At 45.2% G+C, this 7171-nt stretch overlaps 1 long non-coding RNA gene across 1 annotated transcript in view; it reads left to right on the top strand.

The window, feature by feature from the left end:
• LOC142496533 (uncharacterized) overlaps window positions 1-6835 on the top strand; it is a 22503-nt gene extending 15668 nt beyond the window's left edge. Inside the window, exons 2-3 of the long non-coding RNA XR_012802036.1 lie at window positions 4197-4368; window positions 5426-6835. This is a non-coding gene — a long non-coding RNA (uncharacterized LOC142496533). The remainder of the gene's footprint in view (window positions 1-4196; window positions 4369-5425) is intronic.
• The last annotated feature ends 336 nt before the right edge of the window (window positions 6836-7171 follow it).

Below are 7171 nucleotides of genomic sequence, written 5' to 3'. Positions count from 1 at the left end.
AGCTCCGCCGGGGGAGGAGACTCAGACAGAGTTCTCCTTGTCCGCAGCTACGTCGTGGTGGGTGTAGGTCGCAGAGAGAGACATACACACCACAGACACACACACACTGACTGACACACGCAGACACACACACACACTGACTGACACACGCAGACACAAATAATTCAGTTACTATAAATATAGATGTGCAAATAGCTAAAACATGTGGTCAAACTTTTGTGTTTTGGAAGTCAAATTGTTTTGTGATTTTTAATTAAAAACATCACCATCACAAATAAAATTTATGTGACAAAAAACAAAGAAGTTTCACTTACTATGCGCGTGCTCAGCACACACAGCTTTTTTTTTATTACATGGATGACGGAAGTCCCGCCTCCAAGTCGCGTCATTCAGTCTGCTGGGGATGAGCACACATCGCCCAGCAAACAGAGGCGTGGACACGCTGTAGTGTAGTAGCCTGTCTGAGCTCAGCTTTAGGGTTAAATCCCTCTCACATGGACTAGCATGTGAGTCCCGTAGGACTCTGGTTAATTTGTTGCCATATCCATGTGCAGGCCTAATAGCAGTTGGGAGTGTCATGCCTGGGTGCTAAATGGGTCACATGTTGTATGGTGTGATGCCTGTCAGTCATGTAAAGCTGCCCTGTCTTGTGGCAGGGTTACTAACCCCTCCCCAGGTATAAAAGATGGCTCCCTAACCACATTTAATGAGTTCCAGTGTAGCCTGCGCCTTAGGGAGTTGGGCAGTATGCCTACCTTGCCCCATCAGGGGGTAAGGAGGTTGAGACTAGCCTCAGGAGCCTCAAGCCTCTTTGGGGCCTAGTCAGGGAGAATGACCATGCAAGCTGCGAGGGAAGTGTTCCATGTCTGCTGGGTGTAAAGTTCCTCTCTTGCATGAGAAGGAAGGATCAGGTCTGGCCTGCCAATAAATGGGGAACTGTTCCTTGCCTGCATGTGAATTACTGGAAGGAGTTCCTGTGTAGGGACTACTCCCTGCCTCTGGCTGAGCCCTGCAGGATGGAGGCGCTGTACCAACGAACCCAAAAGCCTGTCCTGTTGTTGCTCCCTCTACCATCTGCAGAGAATCAGGCCTCCAGGAAGACTACAGGTGAGCTACCCAGCCCTACAACCATACCATGGAGCTACAGATCTCCCTAAGGCTGCGTCTATACTTAGACAGACGGAACGGAGGGGAGGCGTTCACATCTATGGTCCTTTGCGCGATGGCATCGGGATGTGAGGTAGGGAAGGGACGTCCCCGCCGGAACGTCATTGCCACGCCTCCAAATTTTCATTGCCACGCCCCCAAATCGCGCCCGCTGCATACCCTGCAAAGCCATGAAAAAGCGCAGGCTTTAGCAAGAGGATTGCAGCGTGTGTGCGCCTCCGCTCCGTCTGTGTGGGTATAGACGTAGCCTTAGGGAGGGGGGGGGGGGAAGTATTACATCTATAAAGTATGACAGCGCCCGATTAGCACTATCGCACTTCATAGAATATGACATGTATTTTGAAACAATCAATCAGGAAACTCGTACAAATGCACTGTTTACATATGAATGAAATATTGGTTAGTTGTCCTCAACAAACTCCATAATTGGACTGAAGTTCCCTTATACTGCTGCGGCCAAGTTTATTCGAGCATTTGCCCGTTCTTGGCCGCAGCAGTAGCCTGGCGCGCGCCGGAGGGTGACGGGCGCGCACCGAAGCAGCGGAAGAGCGCCCTCCGATCGGGGCGCTCTCCCTACCGCTGCCAGGTCCGCCGGAACCCCCTGCCGCCGTCCCCCACATCGCGGGACACCAGGGCTCCCTCGGGGAGCCCTGGACGCGCGTGCAGGGGGCGCAGGCTCCCGAAGACGCGTGACCGCGCGTCGGTGACGCGCGGCACGCCGAGGGGCGGCCACTAGCAAGCCGGGAAATCTCCCGGCTTGCGGAACCGGCCACACTTTAATAAAGTGTGTCGGTAGTGTAATAGTGTAGGTTAGACCAGTGGCGCTCAACTCCAGTCGTCAAGGCCCTCAACAGGTCAAGTTTTCAGGATATCTCAGCGTCAGCACAGGTGGCTCAATCAGCGGCTCAGAAAGACTGTCTCTCATTGAGCCACCTGTGCTGAAGCAGGGACTGATTGAGCCACCGGTGGTGAATCTGGGATATCCTGAAATCCTGACTTGTGAGGGGGTGCCAATGGGGACTCGAACGCTGGAGTTGAGCATCCCTTGGTTAGAAAGTCAAAACATTAGCAGCCTTATTTATTACAGCACAGGCACATCAGATCATGCCATTGAAGTGAGCAGTGTTGGTGACCCCACTACTACTGAACGTGTTCGTTCCAATTAGGCTCTTTCCCAATTCTGACACTAGATGGCGCTCTTACTAAAGAAAAGAAACGCACATTCTAAAAGCCGTGTATCTCGTGGCTTCTGAAGGTGATACAGGCAAACAGGCTGTAAATAGGGAGCATAATTAGTTGGCTTTTAATGGGAATATTAAATACAATCATCACATTACTATAAAATAGCTGTGCAACGCAAAAAGCTTTGTTCAGCTGTACACATTGGAGTTGCCATAAAGGGAAAGCAATCAGCCATGTAACACATTTTCAAAAAATGTTAATAGTTGGAGGCGCGTTGGAAAACTTTGCACATTTTGACCCAAATTTTGGTCCACGGCATGAAACTCACAAAAGCAAATGTCACTGAATATACAATACATCCTGTTTTTGTTGGGGTCGGGGTAGAAGCACCTACTTACTGCAAGTGAGGAAGTAATGTGGCGGCAACGTCCTATTTCCACCGGATTGCGTTCTAGAGCAGCCTTACGCAATCACACTGGTCGCCATTTTTAGGAGCACCCGCCAAAAAATGTATTTACATTATCTCTCTAGAGTAGAAAATGTTCGGAGCACTTTAAGTCAGAATAGGTTTAGAATCACAAAATAGCAGTAAAAGCCACGTGTATATGTTCCTTCTATATAGCACCACAGTACATGCAGCACTTTACTTAACTAGTAGAAAAGACCCAACACAGAGAATATCACCCAGATCTAGAAGTACAACAGCTGTAAAGCTAAACATTGTGAGACGGGATGCCTACCCCAAACAGCTTACAATTAGTGATAGGTTGGGAGAACTGCAGAGGCAGCAGGAGTACAGCGAAGTACATTTGTTCATATGACTGAGAGGGCGAATAAGTGTCGTCGTTCCGGAGTTACGTAAATGCTTCCCTTAAAACGTGACCTTTTCGATGGGTCAGGGAGAGAAGCTGCTGGGAGAATAGGAGAGAGAGAGAAGAGAGAGAGAGTATTGCCACAGATACAGCACCTATAGGAGCTCCATGACCCGCTCAACAATCCGAATTCAAGCCCCGGCCCCCCGGGCAAACCTGGTGCGGGCCTCAGGGGGGTTAATGTGTCAAGGCAAACTTGGAGCAAATTGTTCATTTTCATCTGGTGTCTCTGTGTCAGTGTGTTAAGGTATTTGCTCCAAGGTGGTGCATGTTCTGCAGTTTGTGATTGGGCAGGATTTACATGATGCACAAATTGTAATGGATTTATTAATCTCTGAGTATGACTTTATCTTGTATTTGCATCTAAAAAAAATCTGCAGGTCTGAGGTGTCGTAAACGTTTCTGGCTAATAATTTGTGTCAAAACACTTTGCTCCATTTTCTGTTTGCGTCAAATGTGATAATGTGTCAAAACAAACTTCTGTTCAAAGAAGTCACTTCCCCTTCCTCTTCCGAAACAGGCCATGGCACACCCCTTTTTGAGCCCTGCCCTCTCTCTACCAGTGCACCAATTGTATCTAGTGACTGCCTGGTCACATGATCTTCCCCACAGAACTTTGCATCTTTGCTCCTCTTCTGCTGCACTGACAGCCATTTAGTGAACCCCCGAGCCAAATCTTTGCAGATGGGCAACTTAGTTAATTACTTATCATTGTATGGATTGTATTGATGCACATATTAAAGGAGAAAATATATAAAATGTAAAAAAACAAAAAAAAACGGCAGCTCCGACTGCTGCTTTAACATACAAGTGAGTTTTAGTTTGTATCATTGCACTTTACTGACCAAACAACTAGTATGGACTTGGCAGGAGCAGCGCGTCAAAAGGTCACATCAAGGCCTCGTGTGAGCAGCATCTTCAAGTATTCCAAGGGTTTTCAGAGAGTATGTCTAGCCATTATCTTAACCTTTTCAGTGATGGAGGTCCGTCGCCAGCAGAGTGCCACAGCATCACCACCACCGCCCCCAGGCGAGGGAACCAGAAGTTATGGTAACTACCGGTAACTACCATGACCATCAAACCAGCTTCTGCATTGGAGCGGTCCTGCCCTAACAGCCCCAGGAAACGAGCACCAATGACGTTCCAGGTACGTCATTAGGGCACTGCAAAGTGGAAATCGGATACACAGACCCGTGGGTCATAAATACACACGAGACGTAATGTGTAATGAACGCATGTAATAACTGCCAACTCAGACTTGCAGCAACTGCGAGGTTTCCCTTTACTGACAAATATAACCTTTTTACAAACTCGTGTCCTGCGCCGTCTCAATGGGATAACTGTCTACAAGAAATAATTTGCCTGGGATTTAGGATAAACCTGCCAATGCTTACAGCTTGTGTTACAACCCCTAGCTTTCATGGGTCAATCTGTATGCCGAGAAGATTTAAAAAAAAAAACACTATTTATTAGCCACAGCTTCTGCTCATTGGGCTAGGGAAGGCCTTGGTTTGGCTAATTGCTTTAGCTGATGTCTTTGCCACCAGAAGACGGCTGGTCCCATCTGGGAAATACTGACTCTCACAAAGAGCCGCCCATACTGTAGCACACTCTAGTCTAGCGCACACATGAGAGACATACAAAGAGAGAAATCAAATCAAAACCGGAGCATTGCAGCACATTGATTTGCACTAAAGAGGTTAAACTAATTATTCTTGAAACTGCTTAGAATAGTGGGAAATCTTAACTTAAATCCCACAATCAAATTCATAGATACACTGGGGACCCTGGGACGCACATCTGTGAATCCGGCATAATCAGATTGCCTGAGCAGGCATAAGATAAAAACGAGTGCAATTTTGCTTTTGTTTCTGTTCTCCTGCACGCACATCTAAGGCAAGAAAAGGAATTGGAGACGCATTGAGAAAAAAAAAATAGCATCTGTAGGGAAAACAAGAAGAAAAGTGGACAGAGCTAAAGAAATAGAACAAACGAATGGAGATGGCATGAAGTCAAAGAAGAAAGTTGATGGTTATTGTGATAAGAAATAGATGAAATGCATGAAGCAGGGAAGGGGTATTTATAACAGATGCAGATAGCAAGACCATAGAAATAAGAGGCAGTGTGTGGCTATGTTAGGGTGGGATTGGTCTGACTTTATGCTGCTTTTCCTGTTCTTTATTCTGTTTTTCTTGTGTTGCCAGAAGCTCCATTTTCTGTCTTGGCCTATGGGAAATGCCTTGAACAGATGCATGATCTCCACTGGGGTTCCGTGTTCCGCACCACGATTGGCGGATTCTGTCTGCTCGACTGTGGGCATCAGTACCCCCAAGAGAGAAGCTGGCAAGAATACGTCTCCCATTTTCCAACTGTTTGTAAATCTGCTGACAGTTGGCGGCCCCAGAGACGAGGGCATTCGGTTTGGCCCTTGCTAATGGTTTTACTTATATTTTCACCCCAATATTTCAAGCATTTTTGCGGTTTCTCACTTTAAAGGTGTGTATTTAAGGTTATATATGCATGAATTGTCTGCATATCTGCACATCTATTAGACATAATGCACTTTCAGGGCTAGAATCACACATGTCCATATACTGAGAGACGAACTAGAAATCATATAGATGACTGTGTATCTAGCTCACCAACTGTGCTCTGAACAGGTAAGGGAAATGTAATTCACGTACTCTAGTTAGTGTTAAATGATCAAGCAACCATATATTGATTTTAACTAGTTCAGCGAGCAGTATAGCAAAAACTATTATCTGGTGTTCTATGGTTATATGATGGATGTGATGATTACTTAAACTTTTCTTCTGTGCCTTTCTTTTCATCATTTTGCTGTGCTTTAAAATCATCATATGAATTGCCGTCTCCTGAAACACGTGCATAAAATGTTTATCGCGAGTACATTTATTACGTTTCGACACAGATACAGGACAGAATACACGTGCTCTCCTGACTTTTGTTTTTAGATATGGCTCCATAATCAGTTCAAGCAAATAGAAAATAAATGAAGGGGTTTTGTGTCCTCAAAATGAACCTTCAATGATATAATGCAGCAGTGCAACATTTTTTAGATAAATAGATGAAAACGTTTTTCTTCCAGTGGGTACAGTATAATTGAGACCCCCTCACTCCCTACCAGGGCCAGGTTATAAACAGTGTTTGTGCCACCAAATGTTCTCAGCTGTTACAACACTTGTTTTCAAAGACACAGCTGGGATGTCTTGTGACCAGCTTGGGACCACTCATTATAGTGTCCCACACCCTCAGCAGAGCACCAGTACATGGCTACCATCCAGTTATTCAGCTAATACATATTGGTTTTTATTATAGCAGGACTGAGAGTTGCATTACCTTTGCCCTCAAACAATGAGATAGTATGGGAAATGGCAAACTCAATTCCGTGGGTTCATGGAAGTGATCACCGCGGAATAACCTGGCAGTAAGTTAGTTATTAGGATGCAGGATGCACTTCTGTCCAGTTACAGAAATGTTCTAGATGGCAGTAGCGAGGAGTGGATATTGTGTCGCAAACCTTGCATCTCACTTCTCTCCCTCGGCTCTCTTCTCTTATTCTCTTGCTGCACAATGCATGAAACCACGGAAATAAATATTTTGCATTGAACCTGCCTCCCAGGAAGTAATTTTGAGTGTTGGTGTATATCAACATGATGAGGAGCAATTTGGGGAGTTGTCACCTGTAGCAAAACAACATTTTAGAAAGAAGGGTGCTAAATGACAGAATACTTTAAATATAATGGGGATATGTGGTGCTAATTAAAGGGCAAGTTGTTCTTTATAGTTTTCTAGCAATATCTCAATTACTGGTGCAATATATATTGCTCCTTAAATAACCTAATGGCTAATCTACTAATTGCAGTGACTTTTGTTTTTTTTTATTATTGGTTGATTAATACCTTTCTTTTAACTAAAATTACACCTATAAT

The sequence above is a fragment of the Ascaphus truei genome, chromosome 6, assembly GCF_040206685.1.
Source record: "Ascaphus truei isolate aAscTru1 chromosome 6, aAscTru1.hap1, whole genome shotgun sequence".
Lineage (NCBI taxonomy): Eukaryota > Metazoa > Chordata > Amphibia > Anura > Ascaphidae > Ascaphus > Ascaphus truei.
The sequence above is the reverse complement of the archived record's forward strand: the minus strand, read 5'-3'. Positions and strand labels throughout refer to the sequence as shown.